General features: G+C 38.5%; 1 protein-coding gene across 3 annotated transcripts in view; it reads right to left on the reverse strand.

The window, feature by feature from the left end:
* The window catches only part of LOC128741287 (uncharacterized protein DDB_G0283357), a 164254-nt gene extending 149749 nt beyond the window's left edge, over positions 1-14505 (reverse strand). For 2 of the 3 annotated variants that reach the window (XM_053836992.1, XM_053836990.1), the window contains exon 1: positions 14258-14505. The gene's annotated coding sequence lies outside the window, so the exon portion shown is untranslated. Of the gene's footprint in view, positions 1-13426; positions 13629-14257 lie in introns of those variants that run through there. The other variant, XM_053836991.1, reaches the window with a different exon arrangement.
* Positions 14506-21934: the final 7429 nt, after the last annotated feature.

Genomic DNA, 21934 nt, shown 5'->3' on the forward strand with positions numbered 1-21934 from the left:
AAAGAATGGAATAGAGAAAAATCAGGACTGAGGGCGATAATGACGCAAAACAACGGACAACGGACCGAAAATTATTTGGTTTGGAGAAAGTAAAAAGTAGAATAGTAAGGGAGGAAAAAGAAAGAAAAGAAAAAAGAAAACGGAAAACGGGATAGAAAAGGATAAAGGTAAAATGAAAAACGGGAAAATGGAACAGAAAGAGAAAAAAGAAAAACAAGGAAAAACGGACTAAACTAGTTAAACTAAAAAAAGAAAAAAGGAAAAACGGACTAGAGGAAAGAGAAAAACACAAAAATCAGGGTATGAAAAGGAAAACCGGACAGAATAGGGAAGAGAACCAAAAACAGAATAAATGTGACAGAAAAGACGAAAAAACGGGGCCTCACAAAAGGAAACGAGGAACAGACGAACACGAAAAACGAGAAGGAAAAGAGATAAAAAGAGTTAGAAAGAGACGAACACTGGAAACGAAAAAAGGGAAAGAGAGAAGAGAAAAGACGGGAAACGGAAAAGAAAATAACGAAAATCCGTGAAAAAACATGAAATTATAAAGAAGAAGAAAACTTTTTCCAAATTAAATTCCACTTTTTATATTTATACGCGACATACAGATTTTGCTTCCAACTTGCAGGCTTCATCAGTGTCTGTTTTTGAGCTGATGAATCCTGCAAGTTTTAGGCGAAATACGTATCTGTCGTGAATAAATATTAATAGTGAAACGTAATTTGAAAAAAGTTTGCTTCTTTTCTTTAATTTCAGGTTTTGTATAAGACGCTAAACTTCAAAAAAGACTAAAAATAAGTAAAAAATGGGATAAGACACAGAAAAAATTACGATGAAACAGAAAACATGGGACAGAAAAAAAGAAAACCATAGAAAATGAGGGAAAACGGAATGAAAGTGAAAGCAAAAGTCAAGAAAAAGGTACAGAAAAGGATAAAAACGGAACAAAAAGTGAAAACCCGGGCAGGAAAAGAGAAAAAAAAAATAATCAGGAAGGGGGTAAACCGTGTCAGAGGATAAGAAGTAAAACTTAGAGTTTAATTTCTTGTCCATGTCTGTCTGGTTAAAGTGAAACTTCAAATTTAAATCAGTCTAAATTCAAGTCTAATTTAATGTATAATCAATTGCACATGTGCAATCAATTTCAAGTCAAATTTTAACTTTAATTTTAAGTTCAATTCGTAGTCTAATCCAATTTCAATTTTAAATAAAATTTCAAGCCGAATTTTAATCAATAAGTTCCAGTTCTGTTTTAAATCCAATTTCATGTCTAATTCCAAGTAAAACTGGTAGTCCAAAGTATTTTAAATTGAAGTCCAATTTTACAGTCGAAGGATGACACAGTAGAAGAAAGTAATAAACCAAAGATGTTAGTATTCAAACAGAGTGGGACAAGACATGAATGGTAAATTAACGGAAAATTAAGTAAGGGAGGTTCATTGAAGTAACCCTTAATTTAGTATGTGTAGCGTTCCTTTTTACCCAAGCTGGGGGATCCGTTGACCGTACCAAGCCGTGATAGGAGCCAAATATAAGCGGATTCTCCTCCCAGGTCCTATAAATTACAGATATTGGTGAACCTTTGAACCACAGCAAAGAGGAACGCTACACATACTTCCACTCTTTCCTCTTCACGTCTTGTTCCACTCTGATGGGATATTATAAACACCTTTTTACTGAAAGGTCGTGTGTCCCACCTTTTGCTTAGGTCTGGACACGCTAGTGTAAGTAACTGCCTGCTCTAGAACTGTCAGGGGAACCCAACAACTCCTCATTTTTCTTCATTTACATATATTCCATTGCTTGCTTTAGTTTAACTAATATTAGCTCATTTATCCCGGACCACAGTAATTGGTAGTCCACGATATTAAACCCGCGAGCTATTACCACCGTTAGGAAAAGTATATTACTGCAACGTCGTTTAAACAGAAATGTGTACTCGCCAATGCACCCCTCGCCAACCCCCTCCAATTAAAAAAAAGGAAACAAAAAATCCGTACAAATTGCTGCATAATTTTTGCTACCCTATTCAATTGTAATTGCCGGAATGTGGCAGCCAACGGATTTTCAGTAGCCAAAATGAGTGCTTAAAAATACGACGCCCTCGCCTACCACGGTGTACGTTGACGCAAGGTGAGGTGACGACGGGTGGCTGCTGTCTCGGTGCGTCACCCGCGCCGGACCGACGACTGAGTCAACAAGAATAACGCATAGAACGTGCACGGGATGAACAAATAACTATAGGTACCTACCTATGTGCATATAGTTTCTGGAAGCTTTTCATCATTCACACAGAATCGTACGTATTCCAAACGTACAAATTCTCTTTTCAATTCGTTGCTGAATTGTTTATGTGCTCATTTTTTGTCGCTGCTATTTTATTTTCAGTCGGACAAAAAGAGAAACGACAAAAAAAGAGCGCTCGGTACCTGTCGTTTTTCCGCCCGTGATTGTTTGGGCGAATGTTTTGGAAAGATGGGTTTTGTTTAACAGCAGCAGCAATGCTGCATAGTGCCGGGGAAAACAACAACATCGAAATGGAACGAGGCTTATCCACATTCGAGCCGCCGGGCAGAGTTTAATTTTAGTCACACATTAAAACAACTTTTTTTTCAATTTTTTTTTTTGCTTTCCATCAGTGAAAGACAATACGAAATTGAAAACTGTCATATTGCACCTTCGTTTGCGTCACAGCTGGAAAAGGGAACAACAGATATCAACAGGTGTCACAAGGTTACATCATGATCCGAGATGAATCTATGAAAATTAGCTTCACACCCTACGTCATCCTCAGTGTGCACGAAATGACAACCGTAAAGCACAGCCCCGAGCCCCACAGTATCCACAGACACAATGGATGAAAGAAGAAACTTATTTCTCTTCTTTTCAAAAGTGGGTCCCACATCAAGCTATACCCAGCAAAGTTTAAGCAATCATCGTGTGAATCGTATATAGGAAAGCAACCCCAGAAGTGCGACGAGAGCATTGGAAACTTTTCTCGACGCTTCTTTGCTGTCAACACCTTTTTGTATCACATAGAAAACTTGTCCACATCCACAGAGGAAAGACGAGCTAGGGCCATCATCCAGAAAGGCAGCATACGGACAGAAGACGTAAAGTGTTCCGATTTGCATAAAAAGAAGATTACGTACGTGATTGAAAGAGAAAAGTTACTGAGCTGGTTGTCGTCTGGCGCGATTCGGCCTGGCCGAGGCTTTGACAGTTGCTGTCTTTTCTTGTTCCAGAAAGCAACCCCTGCAATAAATCATGATTTGCCTAGGAAATCTAGTATTAACTCGGCCAGCCGGCTTCCAGTTCAAGCGAACGAATTTGCTCTCTCTCTCTCGGTTGAACTAATCGAACCCGAATCGGGGGGAAAACTCTTCGATCAACTTTAATCGACTACTGTCAATATATTTTTTGGGGTTCAACCGACAAATGGCATATGTATATTGTTGGTCTAACATTTCCTCTCCCCGAAAAAAAAAAAATAAAAAATAAGCGAACGAGAAACGTGAGTAGGCAGACTAAACAAACCTTTGTTGACGGAAACTGAACCGATTTATTGAGGAAAGCCTTTTTTTGGTGTTTTAAATATTTGTCGAAGCGTCTTCATCGGCAATCGAAAATAGTGTTATGAGTGTGTTCTGCATACTAATTGAGATTTTTTTTGATAGGTTGAGAGGCAACATAACTTTTAATGTTCAGCAGACCTACTCGTTTTTTCCATATACGTTAATAGTATTTATTGTATCGGAGGCTAGTTAATTACCTCTTGTTTAAACTGGCTGTAATGGTGGGATGCTCAAATTATTCACTGTTAGATACGAACAAAGGAAGAATGGATTGATCTTTCATTTAATGCACATATTGTGTCAGTTTTGCTATTTGTAGAGCTTCTAAAAGTTATTTAGAACATGGTATTTGATTTTTTTTTTCTAAGTGGAATAGGTCAAGAAGTTAGAATAACATTGCTGAAATATCCTAAACTTTACCAACCTTAATCAAGTTATGCTTCCAAATTTTTAAACCAGATAAACCGGTATAAGCATTCATGAGGTTAACGTAGCTCACGTCTCGATCCTCATTTGAGATTTAAAACAGCTTAGCCTGCAGTCAGGCTTTACACCAAAATAGACAGAAAAATTGGTGGCACCGACCCCATTAGGATGAGTTAATAGGTAGAATCTCGAATGTAGCCGTTTGTGCTGTGCAAAGCGATTTCATGAGATAATGAAAATTCCATTCAATCCACCTAATGGCGAACCACGTTCGACTACGGCACACCGCGAAAAGGGTTAACGTGGAAATCCTGGGACCGTCAAGCGGTTCCCTGTGATATTCTGTTACGGTGAAATCGTGGAAAATCTTCGCCATTTTGTGACCTGATTGGATTCTACCGAAGCTGCTCCGTAATCTGACCTCTGGTGAAGCTAGTAACCTGTTCGTTCACGAAGGCCCTTCGGAGAGAAGATCATCGTCGGCTAGGAGCCCGAATCCCAGTTACGGGTTACAGAAGTACTTCACAATGTTACAGCTGCGTGGTATAGATCGGCGGGTTCCCGATTGCACTATAGGTTTCGCACCTTATAATGTGTGTAACTCTTGCGCTTCAGGGAAACTATGATCTACTCTAAATAATTATGAAAATAAAAATAAGAAGCATAGGATTATAACTAACCGGCTCATCTTCATCAATGGGTATGAGCAGTCCATAAACTGTGTACAGCAATCGGGGCCTGCCATAAAGGACGATCATTAGGACTGTCGCAGTGGCCTTTTAACCCAATGACATTCTGGCATACAAAAAGGGGCAGACTGTGCGTGTCTCGTTTTTCTGAGACTAAGATACCAGACTTGCTTTTTTTTATTCTAAAACACCCGAATATATTTTATAATCTTTTTGAAAACTTAACCAACTTAACATTGACCTAAGAACATTATTCTTATCAATATTATTCAAGAAAATAGTTTTCGGAAAGATTGAGGCAAGTAGGGGTTCGGCCTTTCGTTATTCAGCATTTCGGATTTCGGCCAAATACAATTTTGGCCTTTTGTGACATTTGTTAAAATTCGGCCATTTCGATTTCGGCTATTGATTATCATTTGGCCATTTGTGTTTCGATCATTCGTTACCGGGCTGAACCGATGCGAAAATTAGCTAGCCTTACTAACTAGTCTCGGTAGATCTAGGAAAACGACAAAAAAGACAGATGTAATTTCTGCGGAAGCGCTGTCTCCGCTGTGCCTGGCATTGTCAACGGTGGGTCGCCAGCAACACTCACGACCAGTGGCCGTTTCGTCCTCAATAATCTTTGAATGATCATAAAATATTTTTTACGAGGTAATGCTAAATGGTCCCTTGAGTTTATGCCAAACGACGTCAGGCTAAACTGCATTATGCTAAATGACTATGTTAAATAGGCGGTCCCTATTCTCATTGTTTTGTGACGGGACTGTGCCAAATCGCCGTTATGCCAAATGTATTAATGGGCTGGCACTGAATGGTTGAAATACAAATGGCCGAATACCGAATAGCCGAAATCTAAATGACCAAATCCAAATGGAAATTATATTTGGTCGAATCACGAAAGGTCGAACCCCTACTTGGCTTAGTCTCGAAAAACTCAACATGAAAAGACGAATTTTCTCGGAATTCCTAAAAAACTATTCAATAAGACAAACATGAATTGGAAAACACTTAATAAATAACTTTAATTGAACAGAAAACAAAATAAGCAACAGAACTAGGATTTATTACAAAACGAAACAAAAATGCTTCAAGAACGGCTTTATTTAGCGCTTGACAAGAACGCAACTGCATCAACAGATTTTTTTGTTACTCATTTTGTGTGCAATTACCCATTTTTCATCTATTTCACTCTGCGAATCTGGAGTGTTCCTCTAAAGAACCCTTGTAAGGTGCTAGACCCATTTATCGTGTCCATGGCAAATGAATTTTCTTAGGTTTACTATCTAGTAGGGATTATCTCTCAGTTGAGACCGAACGAGCGACAGCGCGTAAGGGCTGTAGGGTATGTTGCTGCTTCGTCGTAATTGCCTATTCCCGTCCTATCCAACACAAATTATTAAAAATATCAGCATTTTTATGACACACAATGCAAAACTAGTTATTCCCTAATATTTTAGTTTGTTGTCTATCATACGCGATCGATAAAAGTGAGCTGAGATCTATTTAAATGGTTTTTATCATTAAAGAAGTCCTACCAGCCAAATTTCCTACGTTTTTTCGTGCGACGAAGAAGAAAATGTCGACTAATCGTTTCAATTTCCGTCATTCATAAAATGAAAATAACTCACGCAAGGCATTGTCGTAATTCTACAGCCAGGAAAACTTGCCTGGCCTGCAGAAATTTTGCAGTATAACATTTGTCATGCCGTCCTACACAAATACATGCGCGTTAGCTTCGTAAACATTGTTGCGATTTTTAGTTCGGACGATGAAAAATTTTGTTGGACGGATTTTAAAACGGTACGACAAATTTAAGAAATAAAGTCATATCAATAATATGCTTTAATAATCGCTTTTCAGTGATTTCAAAGTTCATAGATCGGAAGGTAAGTGTGTTTTAGTCAAATCAGCACTAGGACTTTTGGAGTATTCATTAAATCCATCCAATAAGTGATGTCCATATGCCTTACGTCGCGCACTCGTTCCAAAGCCGTGACGATTTTTATCTTTTATGACATGTAAGATGGTTTAAGAATAGCTTCCTTTCACCACTAGGTGGATTAAATCGGCTTTTTGCGTTTTCTTTGTGTTACTTAAATAACTAATCTTCTAAGATGCTAAATGATGCTTTCATAGGAATTTGGTAAATATAACTGCAAAATCAGAAGAAACCAATACCAATCGTTCTCTGTTTTAAAACATTTGAGGTTTTAAACACAGAAAATCGAAGCAAACCCCAGATGCTAGATTTCGTTTTCGAAACTTGAGCTTCTGTTTTTGTATTCGATAAACCTCGTACTATGGTAATATTTTCTATAACAGCCTCTTTCAGCTAAGAACACACGATGATTCATTTCTTAAACCAGGGTCTCGAGGTCATCTGGGATTATATACCATCAATAAAACATAATGAAATTATATATGTCGTTTCAATTGCGATTAAATCATGACTGTTTTGGCATATCAGGCAACACAAAACCATGAGTAGGAATTAATGATCTTGTGTTGTCTTTGTACCGCAGGACTTTCATGATATCGTGATCATTATTCATGGCGTATTTGCATACAACATAAACTAGAATCCTGAAATCATGAGTAATTTTGGAGATTGAATGTCTTACCATGAAACATTTTAAAACTCGGTTACAAGCAACTTTTATTAAATCGTTTATGCAAAGTAAATTCCCGGAAGTCTAAAAAACTCTTATATGTTCCCAGTCTTTAAGAGTGGTGATCGTCGGAATGTAAGAAACTATCGCGAGATAACTAATTTATCGGCCGCATAAAAATTGTTTAAAACAGTTTTTAATTTTTAGTTAATTTGAGCTGCACTAAGAACTACATTTCTTCCGATCAGCACGGATTTGTCCCTGGCCATTCTGTGTTTACGACCCGTTTGGATTCTGTGTCAAACTACATTCTAAGAATTGAACGTGAAGCACAAGTGGGCGTAATTTATACAGAGCTGAAAGCAGTATTTCACCGTATCGATTATTATATATTGCTTACGAAAATCTTACGCCTAGGAGCTTTCCAGAGGTTTGCCATGTGGTTGTAATCGTTATTGTGTGACAAAGTTTTACAAGTCAAGCTTGGATTGGGCTTATCATCTGTATTTTCAAACAAATCAGGTGTACCCCAGGGTAGCATTCTTGGCCCTCTTCCTTTCATTTTATTCTTGAATAATGCAGCTCATGCCAGAGACAATGGACGCAGACTAATTTACGTCAATAATTTTAAAATCTTTAGTATTGATAATTGTTATCGGTTGCAGTTTTTATTGGATAAATCTGTAACGTGGTGTAAACTGACAAGTCTGATTAAAAGCACAGCTAAATGGTGAAGTGATTGCTCATCACATAAAGTATAAAATAGAATTTTAACATGTTTATCGTTTCACCGAAAATAATCTACAAGTATCCAAAATAATTAACCTTCTAACGGGCATCACCGTAAAAACGATGTGATCTAGCTGATGACTATTTTATCATGAAAGTACACACAAAAAAATCTTAAGTTCCGATTTTCATGCAAAAATAATTATCTGGAGGAGCGCCAGGTAAGAAAAAGCCAAATTTCTCTTTCTCTTTTTTCATATTTATTTTGAAACGATGATTCTACAATTGATGAAGGGACGGTAAGGGAAAGTAATGAAGAAGGATTTTTTCGGGAATGAAGGGGAAGGGTGGAAAGGAAGGGACCCGTGTACCAGTGAGCGACACGCCCTGGCAGGTGTTGTGGGTTCAAATCCGGTTATAATCTCTGATTACAGCTTGGTTCGACCCATGCACCTTCCAGCATTGGACAAAAGATAGGAGTCACAGCGACAACTTGTTAACCATAGCTACCTATTACCCCCCCCCCCCCCTTCCTTTCCACCCTTCCCCTTCATTCCCGAAAAAATCCTTCTTCATTACTTTCCCTTACCGTCCCTTCATCAATTGTAGAATCATCGTTTCAAAATAAATATTTATATATGCCTGACCGCATTTCAAGGTCATGACTAAAGTCACGAGTTTGGTCTTTTTTCATGCCTAACGCTCTGCCCAGATATTTTTATTTCATTTCATTTATTTCAATTCAGATATATTACAAAATTAAAATAATGCATGAAATTTACTCATAGAAATTTTCTTTAGGTCAATCATTTTGCTCTACATGTCTACATGTAAAAAAGGGAATATTCGCGCATTAATTATTTTCGAAATTTTTGATTTTGAAAAATCATAACTTTTGAATGCTTGGTCCGAATGTTATGATATTAGTATCAAAATGTCAAGAAATTTGCTCTGAACACATTTTGCATATTGCCAATTAAAAACAAATTTCGTATGCGGCTCTGGAGCTCCAAAAACGAAGGCCGTCTACAAGCGGTCTTACCCATTAGAGGGTTAAATTGCGGTGACTAAACCCCCTAAAAGAATCTGTGAATTCAACTCTTTAGATATTTTAAGTGACGGAACACAAACTACCCTGCTCCAAATCTGCGTTCGTGGCTCAATACAGCTTTAGAATTGGAGATTTTTCTATTATTCAAATGGGTAGCCTTTTTCTTGCGTTTGAACCGATAGCAGTTATGTAAATGGCAACAGAGTAAGCGGGAGACAACAAGGGGGCGTCCCATGGGGAGGGATATCTGAAAAAAGGCTTTGTTTGTCTACCGTTATAGGTATTTTTAAACAGCAAACAAGGGTGGAACAGAGTAGGGAGAGCTAACAGGATTGGACGAAGAGCGTGAATATGAATATATGTTTCGCCATAACTCCGCAACGCTTGGACGGTTCTTTACCAAACTTGGCACAAATGTTCTTTGCCATGAGAGATTCAGGGTAGAGGGGCTGACATTACCGGAGTGGTAGTCTTGAACTAGGGGGGCAGATCAAAATAAGGAAAAAAGGTTTGTTTCATTAAGATGATTTCAAAGGAAAAAATAGATATACAGTGGACCCCCCGTTCGTTTGAATGATTCCTCATGCAAACTAACGGGGTTAGTTTCTAATTTGAGCAACTGGCAATGGTGAACCATTTTTAATTTGAACGTCGTGCAAACTAGCGGGATTCAAATTAAAAAATGTTCAGATAAAAAACGGTCAAACGCACGATGGCCCACGGTATAAGTGACTGAAGGTTTTGGAGTATCTTACAAGGAAACATCACTACCTGTTAGAGGCTTAGAGCTTAACCATAGCGTAGTCCTGTCGATCCAGAACCTTACTGAACTGCTTGATAGGTGCAGCCTATGGGACTTTTTTGAGAAAACTTAACTGGAAATTTGTAAGAGAATGTGAGTCAATGCAGGCGCATGGTACATTGTGAATATTCTGAACACCGGTGTAACAGATCAAAAAGAAAATGATATTGTTTGAAAAATGATAATTAAATTAAGCAGTAAGCGTTTCTCAAATCCTTTTCTGTCTCCCTGGAAGTGTCATCAAATTTTTCTCCTCGTTAATTGCAGTACACATGTTTGGTGTTTTGCTAAACAGGGGGAAGGCAATTTTATGCAATACGCTATACTTTTCATGTTATTTTAATAATTTAAACAAACGTTGATTTGAAGCATGAGTTGTATTTGTAATAAATCGGAGTTTATGTTACACTGCTATTACCACAATTTATTTTTATATTTACCACAACACCTTTCTGTCGCGATGTTTGAGCGCATGATTGAAGCAATAGTGTAACTCTAAATAAGAACATCCAAAATAGCAAAAATTGGTACTAAATTCTTTTTCTCATATTGCGTGTCCTGGGAAGCCAAGACAATATTGCGCTGGTGTTTCAAATTCTTATGGATGTTCATCAATGAAGTCGGACTGGCACCATGAATACACAGCCGTAGCGTGACATTGTGGCGCCCTTGGCGAAGACGTAATTTGGCGCCCCTTTGTATGCTAAATCAGTGTTACTTCCAAATTTAGCGTATTTCGAGTTGTACAATCGTGCACAATTCGTAGTGCCCCCTATACAGTATACTTCGCTATACTTAACGTATGCATTAAACAAAATGAGCTGATTTTAGCAATAGATTTGCAACTGCTATGGCAAAAATTTTCAAGCAACTACGCTCGAAGCTTTATTCGTACTGCCAGTTCCACTCCGGAGCGAGGAAGTTGGATATCGTATGGCACTTCGTGTCCGCTGAATCCGACATTTACAACATCCCCTTCCTTCTAGAGAATGGTAAGAACGTTCCGCGGAAGTCTGGTTCCGGCCGCTCAACGGTGAAGTGCGATCGTCAAGTGCAGCCGAAGCTTAAGAGAAAGATCGAGAGCAATGTGGCTTCATCGTTCCGCGCCTTGGATCGGGAAGTCTGAGCAACCCGCCAAATGGCCAAGAAGTGCCTAACCAAAATGGATATTTTGATGTGAAGCATCAGTCGAGGCCGGACGTTTCTGAGCAGTAAGCAATCAACCAGTAGGAGCGGCGTAAGCGGCTAACATCTTCGACGATGAGTAGACGATAACGTCAAAAATATCTCGCACATCAAATTTCCTTCTGTGGCTGACGATCAGCAAGGATGGAATATGCAAGCCACTTTTCTATCCTTGTTATGTTAAAATGACTTGACTGTGCTATAGGTTAAGAAATCCAAATTTTTGAGAGTCGATAATTTTGCAGGTCGTTTTATTCATTTTAATGATTAAAGGCTACTAAGTAAGTTAAAGTTGTTTGCAAAATGTTTTGTACCTTACTGCTTTATACTGAGTGGACGGTCAAATAAACATTAGCACCACTACGGATCCCTTCTGCCTTGTCTTCTCCATCATTTTCAAAAAAAGGTAATGCTTGACTATTGAAAAGTAAAGAATTGCAGCCCAAATTTTTCGACATATGTGAAATAGACCTCTAGTATTTAACTTATTCTACAAAGCTTGGTCTGTAAGGTGGCAACACGACGGATCAGATACATTAAGAATAAATAACTTTAAAAAAAAGAGTTGCAGGCAATTAACTGACGCAAAGCAGCAATTGAAACATTCAAAACTATTCTCGGATAAAAGAGTCGCTGATTTTCCACGCCTCGAGAATTGCTGCGTTACTTCACATGCACAAATATCCCTTCAGCCGTGTTTCCTTGTAAGACAACAGTTCCGAAAAAAATCTTGTAGTACCTATTCGCGACTGCGAAAGAGATTTTTAATCCTGTTCGCACTCATACGAAACCCCATTGTTAAAACTTGCGTGAAAACAAAAGCTAAAATACTTCATTCTCTTTTTTCTCACGCAAAAACCAAACAAATATTAGCAACTTCGTAGTCGCGACTCGCGAATGTGGATACAATCTGGCAAAAGGTGAGGATTCCTGCGCACTTTTCTGTGACGTTTCACCTTCAGGATATCAATTTGGACTAGATTCAATGTTTAAAAATGAACTAGGTTGAAAGCAAGGAGTGGTTTTATGCTTTAAGAAAATTGTTTACTTCCAGGACATCAAACTGGACTAGGTTTGTAGCAGTCCTAAGAAATCTTGTTGGGATGAGAGGACTTTATCACTCTTTCTGGCATACTTCCCAAGCACAGATATCAAATTAGTATAAGTCTAAACGTCGTAAAGAATCTTCGACCTATTGGGACGAGGGGGTTTTGTTGCTTTTTTTCTGAACATAAAGTAATCGAAATCACAACAAACAGATGGGGTATTTAACTGTCGTCCCTGCCTGTGGAGCAAGGCGATCACAAAGAAAATGTATGGGATAATTCGACCTTGAAACTGTTCGGTAATTTTTACTAATTAGTGATTGAAAAAGAATGTTACAATAGAAATATCATAATTGCTACATCTTTTATGAGTCGATCGGTATCTAAACCATGAAAATCCATTAATAATTGGCGCTATTAGTGTTCAAAATCTTTCATTCTTTCGTGACGCTGGGTTGAATTCAAATTTTGAATTGACACCCTGCGGAAAAACGTCAAACGCCAAAAAATGAACGCGTGTTTTTTTATTTTTATGTTACTATTGGAAATCGCAAGATATGACTTTTTAAATGCTTCCCTTGCCTTCGTTTTCGCACGAGATATTAGTTTCGATTAGATTCTAAAAGAATTATTGATCCAAACTGTCGAATGGAAGGAGTGGTTACACACTTTATGATCATATTGTACATTCAGGCCATCAAATTCGTTTAGAAGCATATAAACCGTGACCTGCTGGGACGGGAAAGCTTGGTCACTGTTTTTCAGTGATGGAAACGAATGAAATCGCGGATACATATGATTGTCGTCCCAGCCTTGGGAAGCAAAACTGTGCAGGCACGTAATTAGTAGGTTCATCAATTATGACAATACTTGATGTTTATGCATTTATCCATAGTGAATTTTCTGATCGACTGATATAAATACCTTTCGAATTGGTTGAGAAAAGAGCGAGTTACTAGTACTCGCAACCTATCATTTTTTCGTGACGTTCGCATTTTTAGATTTTTTGGAATGAAACCCTACCTATGCTGACTTCCTGTAAGACGTAGTCCTACGTCAACACAATGTTGTACTAGTTACCATACAATTGCTACATCTTTTATAAATCGATGCTCGTCTGAATTTAAATTTTGGAATGACACCCTACGGTAAGACGTAGTCCTATTTGAATATGGTTGTTGAACTTTTAGAGCTTTAGCCTTTTTCTCATTTGTTTTCAACAGCTCTTTTCACCTTAACCGCACTAGATTCGCCAAATTTGCGTACAAATCCACTACCCTCGTTTTAGTTTGACAAAAGATTATTTACCAGTTTGATGTTACGGAATGTTTCAGCAGATTTTTCATTACACTGACTGGGTGCTGAATGAATATCGTCGTTTCACTTTCTCGTCTCGATCGCATTATTGGGAACAGCATTAAGCACGGTGTTGCCGCGGTGGCATGTTATTGCATATCGGCGTCACTTCATTTGCGGAGCAGCTCACAACAGTTCGTTAACCATTGGCCATCACTGACTGCACGATCCTAATTTTCTGTGCCAATAATTATCGCCCGTTTGGTTGAAGCTTTCAATAAACTAACTGACCACTTTCTACCGGGCAAACGTATCACACCAACACCAGAGAGGTGCTAACTTTGTGGCACTTTTCTTAGAGATCAAACTTTCGAGCAGGAGTTTATCAATGATTGAAATAAAAGAAACGGTTCTCCCGGGTGACCAATATCCGTTTCTAGACGGTGGCTTATTATGTTTTGGTCTGGCTTTCCACACCCACTCTTGCACCACCGACCGCCCGCTGGCCTTCACACATGGTTGGACAACGCACGAACACACAGCTAGCACATAGTAGACGGCAAACAACCCGAAAGCAAAACATACGAAAACTATCGTACAATCATTGTAACTTTGAAAAACTGACTGCCTGCCTGCTTTTTTGCGGCCTTTTCGAGGCTGGCAGTTTTTCTGACTGGAATGCAGCAGTAACAGCGAACTACACGCAGGAGAGAAAAGAAAAACAAGAGAACGAACAAAAAGTCAAGCACGGCAGACAGAACTCCGAGTTGCGAAGAAACCAACCATCCAATACAAGACAGATAGAAAAAATGTGTCACACAACCACTGGCTATTTGCACTTACAGATTACACTAGAAACATGCAAATTCGACTTCAAAACACTCCCCGTCAACACCAAACCGTCGTTACAACACGTATCTACAGTGCACGACTTCAAACCGCGACGGGAAGCCTCCGAAATACTTTTCGACTGCGACTTCTGGAATGGTATGCCACTACGTTAACAACGAACGACGAACGAACGACTCGGGAGAAATGCTTCAGGCTCCACTACATGGTTACAGGGAAACACGTACGGACGGGAACGGTTATGTCTTCACGGCCCGACGAACGCGATAAAACTGTACATGCATCGTGCACTTCCCCTCTGCTGGACTCTGCTTTTGCTCTGCTGTTGGATGGAACTTGGAATCAACAAGCACAAGCAGGCTCTGGCTGGCTGGCAGGCAGGCAGGTAGGCAGGTAGGCAAAGGCAACCAAAGCAAGACACACTGCAGCAGTCAATGTGTGCGAGCGAACGGCACCCGAACCGAAAGCCGAACGGCGGTCGGCTTTTTGCTGCATGGGACCAACCAGCGTTGAGAGCTGTCAGTAACGGCCACCGACTGGCTGTGTGATTTTGGTGTTGCCAGTAACGCTGTGACAGGCGTTAGCTAGCATTAGCATGCATTTGAAGTGGCGGTTTGGAAATTTTTGCTTTTATGCATGGAATTAAACCGATATCAGTTTGCATTTGTTTATTTGTTTTTTATTCTTTCTCTTACATTGTAGCTGTCAAAATCTTCAAACTAGTTTTTGGTTCGTATGGTTTGTGATATCAGTAATTGGTTGAACTATGCCAGTGTATTTTTCACAGCTTTATTGAGAATTTTCCTGCAAATAAGCATTCTGCTTCTTATAACAATGGCTAACGCTAAAAACTTTTCGATTTCGAATGAGACCGCATCAAGAATGTTCACCCTTACAAGCTAAACTCATAGTTCATGGAAGAGTTTACACAGTAAAAATATCGTTCATAAAATAAGAAATCTGGTTTAGATCATTGAATAATCTTAGATACAGAAAAAAATGAACTTATCCTGCCTATTGCTCCCACCTATTCCCGGTTAACTTACGAACTAATAAATGATCATTATAGAATCTAATACAATTTTTCTATCTGAAGACAACAATAAAACCATCACTTTCTTAGTACTCTCTTTTTCTCTTTCGCTCGCTTGTTCTATGGTACATTGAGATGAAACAGTTTAAAATGAGATCAAAAATGTACATCACAGGTTTCCCACAGCACCAATCGTAACCGAAACCAACCGATCCTCGTGGTCATCGCCTTCGCCATCGTCGTGTCACACCACAGGTGGGAAATCATCCTCAATCTCGCGCTAAGACTAGTCTACAGCTACAGAAAAATAATCCATCTTAAAGTCCTAAAACGTAATATAGTATGTACTTAAAACTTAAAGTTTCCCATTGCCTGTCTGTCCGCTACTACAAAGGATAATTGTAATCCCTTCTGTATTTATTTCATACCGGTTAAGGTTAAAATCATCTGAGAGGAGTAAATTCATTTCTTGTATACAAAATGCAACTATTTCATCCGTAATCCTACGCTGTATATTTATATTTATAAAAAAAAACGAGATAAAATAAAAGATCGGCAATTGCTCTAGACCGTAAATATTTAGAAGCAAACGAACACACACGTTTGGAACGAACAACATTTAAAATCATCGGCTTTCGTTGGCTTCCTCTTTGCTTGGTTGTAGGTTGCGCTAACGATGAGAACAAAACACAGCTTATGGCTAAGATTATTTACCGTGTTATAAACAAAAGTTTACAAAAGCTCAAAAAAACATAAAAATTAAAGTTCAAAACAAAAGGACCCCCGCGCGTACGTGTTTGGATTTGAGATCATTGCGTTCGAATTCATACATTTCACTTGGGTATTTATGTTGTGTATATTCTTTGGGAATTTTGCACAGCAAGATTCGAAAGAATCCATTCTTTTTTTCTTTTCTAGGTTTCTGCTCCCGGACTCTTCTCGCATGGTTTCGTTTTGTTTTATTTTAAACTGTCTTTAACCGTCGGTTTTTTGCTTTTTACCTTTGTTTTTTTTTTATTTTAATAGTACCCGGGTAGTCTTGGCTTAATCTAACATGATGTTCGGGTTCGATTAACTTAACCGTATCGTCCCGAGAGGGGGGTTTTGGTAAGCCAATAATAGATTGGATCCGTAACTTCCTGATTTCGTGATTTTTTGATTGGCGGATGTTTATTTTTGGATGCAGATTTTTTACGTAATAAAAAATTTAAAGTTATTTTTTCTAAAACATGAAAAGGTAAACAAACCAAGTGAGGACTATTCTTTGCTGGACTAGCATAGCACAATGAACTCTCACTCGGTTCGTTTACATTTTGGAACTAAGCCCTTTTCAATTGTTGGTCTTGATATAAAGTATATCTCGCGTCACTTTTCATTTCGTCCAATGTAACAAATGTAAACAAATCCGGTTTATCACAACAAATTATTGCTCTTTTTAAACTCTATGTTATACAAAAACACCTGCCCAAATAGAATTATTTTGAGGTGAAAAAATTAGCATTATCAAAATGTCCAATGTGCACATTCGAATTACGAATGACTGACTGTTACTTCGGTCGTTCTCATCTGATGTCCAAAGTGTAAAAAAAATCAAAACAAACACAATATGTACATTGGACGTTTAGCAAGTGAAAGTTTTTTTTCGCATTATTTATGCATTTTAAGTGAAACAACCGGTCTAATATTGGAAAATAACCTCGAAAATAGCGTAGCACGGCAACGCACGTATTTTACGGTGATTTCGCTTAATTTATGTGCAATAGCCTGGAAAAATAAAACCGTCCAAAGTACAGCATGAGATGGTAAACAGTCCAATGTAACTTTTTCCATAATAAACCAAAACTGCTTAGTTTTAATTAGATTTTTAAAATCTCCGTTAAAGCCTAGTATCCAGCTGAAAAGAAAACAGCTCAAGAAAAAATCCTGGTATTTACCGAAGAAATTTTGACAACTGCAAGGCAAGCAATTATCTGTCATATTTTCTTGTGGTAATAATTGCGCCGGATATTATTCCGTACGGAAAAGTGACGTTTCAATTCACTAGCATGTAAAACTGCGCCATCTGAAACTAAAACAATATTTCTTGTGAGGTGCATACTGGTAAAGAAATCGCAAACGAAAAATCTTTTCTTTGGCATTTCTTGGCCTATCTTTTTGTTCATTTCTTTTCAGGTCGATACTAGGCTTAAATATTGAATGTTATTATTCATCAATCACGTTGAGTGAATGACTGAAAATTATTTCATTTTGAAACAATTTAAAGTTGAATTCGAAGAACTTCGATCTCGTTTTTCTCAATATGGTGGAATTGTTACATTGGACGAAATCAAAAGTGACGCGAGATATGTTTTCGTTGCACGCTGATTCTATTGAACATGTTTGATTTGCTGGTTGTAGGTTATGGTGAACAGTTGGAGAATAAATTAAATCGAAATTGCCCAAAATTAGCGGACTGCAAAATGTTTCATATAGGAGTTTTATGCGCTTTTCGATGGTATATTAATCCCTCGAGGAATGGATTTTTTTATCAATTATAACTTCTGTTTGTTGGAAATCGTCTAACTAGAGCATTTGGACATATTTTTTTGGATACTTTAAATAACGGGGTAGCAGTGCCGCAAATACAAGTATAAAACTATGCTTTCTTCAACAATATTGTAGAAAATAATTAAATTTACAATGGTCCTGTACACCATTTTTTCGAGTTTAGTTTTACTGAGGCGCTGTAGGCCAAAGAGTAAAAACGAAGCAGCAAACTGGACCGACATCTAAAATTTTCATTGTTCTATTGTTATTTTACAGCTTTTCTGTTCAACGAACCGAAACTTAACTAATAAATATTTTCCTAACATTTATCGTACCAGTAAGTCACCAGAACGAAGCGCATGCTTAGTAAACGATCCGAAATCTGAATTCATTGTTGTTTTTCTTTTCAAATTAACTGATTTTGTCGGCCCAATTTGAAAAAAAAATGTCAGTTTAAAAAAACTTTGGCGGGTTTATTAGATCATTTTTCATTTTTTTTTTTGTAAGAAGGCTCGAAACTCTGTGATCTACTATGATTAATTGATTGATCGATTAAGAGAAGCTTTGCGTATACGTTTTACCTTGCCGATTGTCAGATTTGTAATTTTTGCTATGCCTTTTCTGGCCTTTTCAGTCTGTTGATAGTAACACGGTTTTTGGAAAGACGACAGATATGCACAGAAAAACTAACGAAGACATGTACATCCTTAAAATTAAAAACTTTAAACGACGGACTGCTGAGACAACTGTATGCTTGAAAAAGACTTCGAAAAAGTCGAAACGTTGGAACAACTTGAAAAAAAAAAGTTTTAATTTCCGTAATCAGAACATCGGAATTACTGTGTTGAAAATTTGTGAAAATGTACATTGTAGAGTTTGTGGTTCGCCCAAAAGACATCAAAGGAGATTGCCAAGGTGGTAGAAGGTCATTTGACCACAGTTTATCAGGTCTACAGATTGGTCCTAAGCAGGGGAAGCCGGAAAGTGAAGGTCCGTGGTATGCACATACGCCAAACGTGATCAAATCGGGAGTCCCCAGTAACCCAAAATTTCTGAAAAATTCATGCGAAAATTTAAAAAAGACTTCCTCGCAACACGCAGCTTTTCCAGAGCTAGAGCGAAACGTCATTTGATTGCGGGGTGGGTGAGGGAACTACGAGTGAGAGTGACTCGTTCGAAAAGTTTGTTTTCTTTGTTGAAGACGTAAAAAATATGACCCTGTTCTTCGGCTAAACAGCATCGATGCTGTGCCCAACAATACTTATTCAGCCGAAATTGGAGAACGTATACAACCTATTTCGTTTAAGGTAGAAAAAACGGGCTTGCTAATAGCTGCTTTGAAGCTGTAATGTAGCCTAATAGAGGTTTCTGCGCGTTTTTCAATAACCAATTTGCGCAAAGCTGGAAACAAGGCGCACAGAGGTTATATAAAGGGTAATATAACTGCTTAACAAGTATTTTTTCTGCCTCAAATGAAATAGGTTGTATAAGTTCCCCAATTTCGGCTGAATAAGTATTGTAGAATTGTTTACATAAATTTTATTCGATGCATATTCAGCTATGACTGTATAATAAAGGCTGCTAAAATGTTTAATCAGCGCATAAATGTTTCGTGGGAGGGCTGCATGTTCAGCTATGGCTATGGGATTCGAATGAATACCATCAATTTTCGCTTTTATTCTGTGGAAAACGGCGTTGCTAAGAACGAGGGAATTGAAGGTTGCAGCACTCGAAAAATTGTAAGTAGATTCACAGTATAAGACCGCACGATCACCTCATTTCCTAAACTGGTTGCTAAAACCAACCAAATATTACAAAAACTTGCTTTTCTGAAGTTCCAGCTATGAATGAAAGGCTCTCAGAAGATTTTGAATTTTGGGTTGTTTGAATTAGAAAATAACCACGCGCTCACTTTTTACAAATACCATGGAGGCGCGCTGTGTACCAAGGTTGCATTCACGAGATGAATAGCTGAGTGAGACTATAAGTAAATAACTAATTGATCATTAAGTGTAAATAAAAAGAAAAACGAATTAGTTCGTAGTTTTAGCTGCGACTGTGGTAAAGGAAAGGCGAGGAGGGGTTGTAATATAACAACACGTAAAATGAGTCTTAATTTTAACCCCATTAAGGTCTACATAATTTTTAGCACCGCTTTTAGCTGTTTAATCTTTCAAAATTTTTTCACCAAATTTGAGAATTTTGCCAAAAATCTGTTTTATTTTCATCATTTCTACAGGTCGTGGCCATATGCCATGTGATCTCGGAGTTATTCCGGAGTTCCGGGGGACCGTGACATGGCTTTTTTGAATAATTTTGTCAAATGAAGCTGAAGCGGCTGAAGAACAACAAAGCAGCGAGAAAGAATGACACTGGAGCGGAACTAATTAAAATCGGCCCGGACAAGTTGGTCGGCTGTCTGCATCAACTGATTGTCAAGATTTGGGTTACGAAACGATTACCGGAGGAGTGGAAAGACGGGGTTATTTGCCTTTTCCAATAGAAAGGAGCCTACCAAATTACTACCAAATTACCAAATCAAATATTACCAAATCATCAGCCTGCGGCAGATCACCCAGAAGTGTCGCGAATTCCGAGTCCCCATGCATCACCTGTTTATTGATTTCAAAGCCGCATATGATAGTGTAAACCGACAAGAGTTATCGAAAATTCTAGACGAAAACAGCTTTCCGGGAAAGCTTACTAGACTTATCATGGATACGATGGATGGGATTCAGTGCTGTGTGAGAATCTCGGGTGGATTGTCAGACCCAATCGAATCTCGCACAGGACTTCGGCAAAGAGATGGTCTTCCCTGCCTACTATTCAACATTGCACTTGAAGGTGTTATAAGATGAGCGGCGATTGAAATGCGGGGCACGGTTTTCAATAAATCCAGTCAATATATCTGCTTTGCTGACGACGTGGTTGCTGTCATTGCAGAACATTTAAGACGATGGAAAATCAGACTAAAAGGCATATTATCAGCGGAAGTCGGGCCTACTACAGACTCCACAAACACTTGCAGTCGAAAAATATGAGTTCCTGTACAAAGTGCACATTGGTAAAAGTGCTAATTAGACCGGTTATCCTCTACGAGAACGAAAAGTGGACACTGCGAGAAGTGGACCTACGAGCACTCCGAGTTTTCGAACGGCGAGCGCTAAGAACTATCTTTGGTGGCGTACCAGAGAACGGTGTATGAAGGCGAAGAATGAACTGAAGAATGTATTCAGATGGTTAAAGCTGAACAGATAGGTTGGGCAGGACATGTTGCTAGAATGCCGGACAACTATCCTGCAAAAATGGTGTTCGAATCCGGTAGGAACAAGATGAAGATGGGCATAGCGAGCAAGGTCACAAGACCAGGTGGAGTGAGATCTGGCGAGCACTGGGTACCCGCGGAATGGAGACCAGCTGCCATGGACCGAATTAGATGGAGGAATTATGTTACGCATGCGCATGACATTCGAAGGAAAACAGAAGTGACTCGTAATGACAATGGGATGGGGGAAATGGGAGCCAAATATAACCGAGGCGGGTTAAAGGGGAACGTTACACAAACTCAATAAGCGTTACTTCAATGATCTTTTCTTATCTAATTTTCAGTTCTTTTCCCTTCACGCCTTGCCTTCCCTGAGGTACTATGTATCAACATTCTTCTACCGTTCCTTCCGTCGATTGTAATATGTTACCATTAAAAAAAATTAAATGCCTGACCACATTAAAAAGGTCAAGACAAAAACACAAGGCTGGTTTACAAACCGCTAAAAACTCCATAATCTGAAACTTTAATTATGATCAGCAGAGCAAAGAGAATCTTTTTTTCAACTTACGAATTTAATCGCCCTAATAAGGGCGTTTTTGTGTTAGTAGTCTGAATTGGTCGTCTCGTCTCAGTTTTCTTGGACAACAGAACATCTCGTTAAACAGAACTCCGAATAAAAGTTTGTTCAGCTCAGCGCAGATACGGATAGCCAGCCAGCAGATGATTCTGGTCTTCTTGTTGTCATAAGTTCCCAAGTAATAATTCTAAATTTTATTACATTCCTCGAGTGGTTTTCATGACCAATTTCATGAAACCGCTAATAAAACTATGAGCTCCGCCAGAA

Source organism: Sabethes cyaneus, chromosome 3 (genome assembly GCF_943734655.1).
Source record: "Sabethes cyaneus chromosome 3, idSabCyanKW18_F2, whole genome shotgun sequence".
Lineage (NCBI taxonomy): Eukaryota > Metazoa > Arthropoda > Insecta > Diptera > Culicidae > Sabethes > Sabethes cyaneus.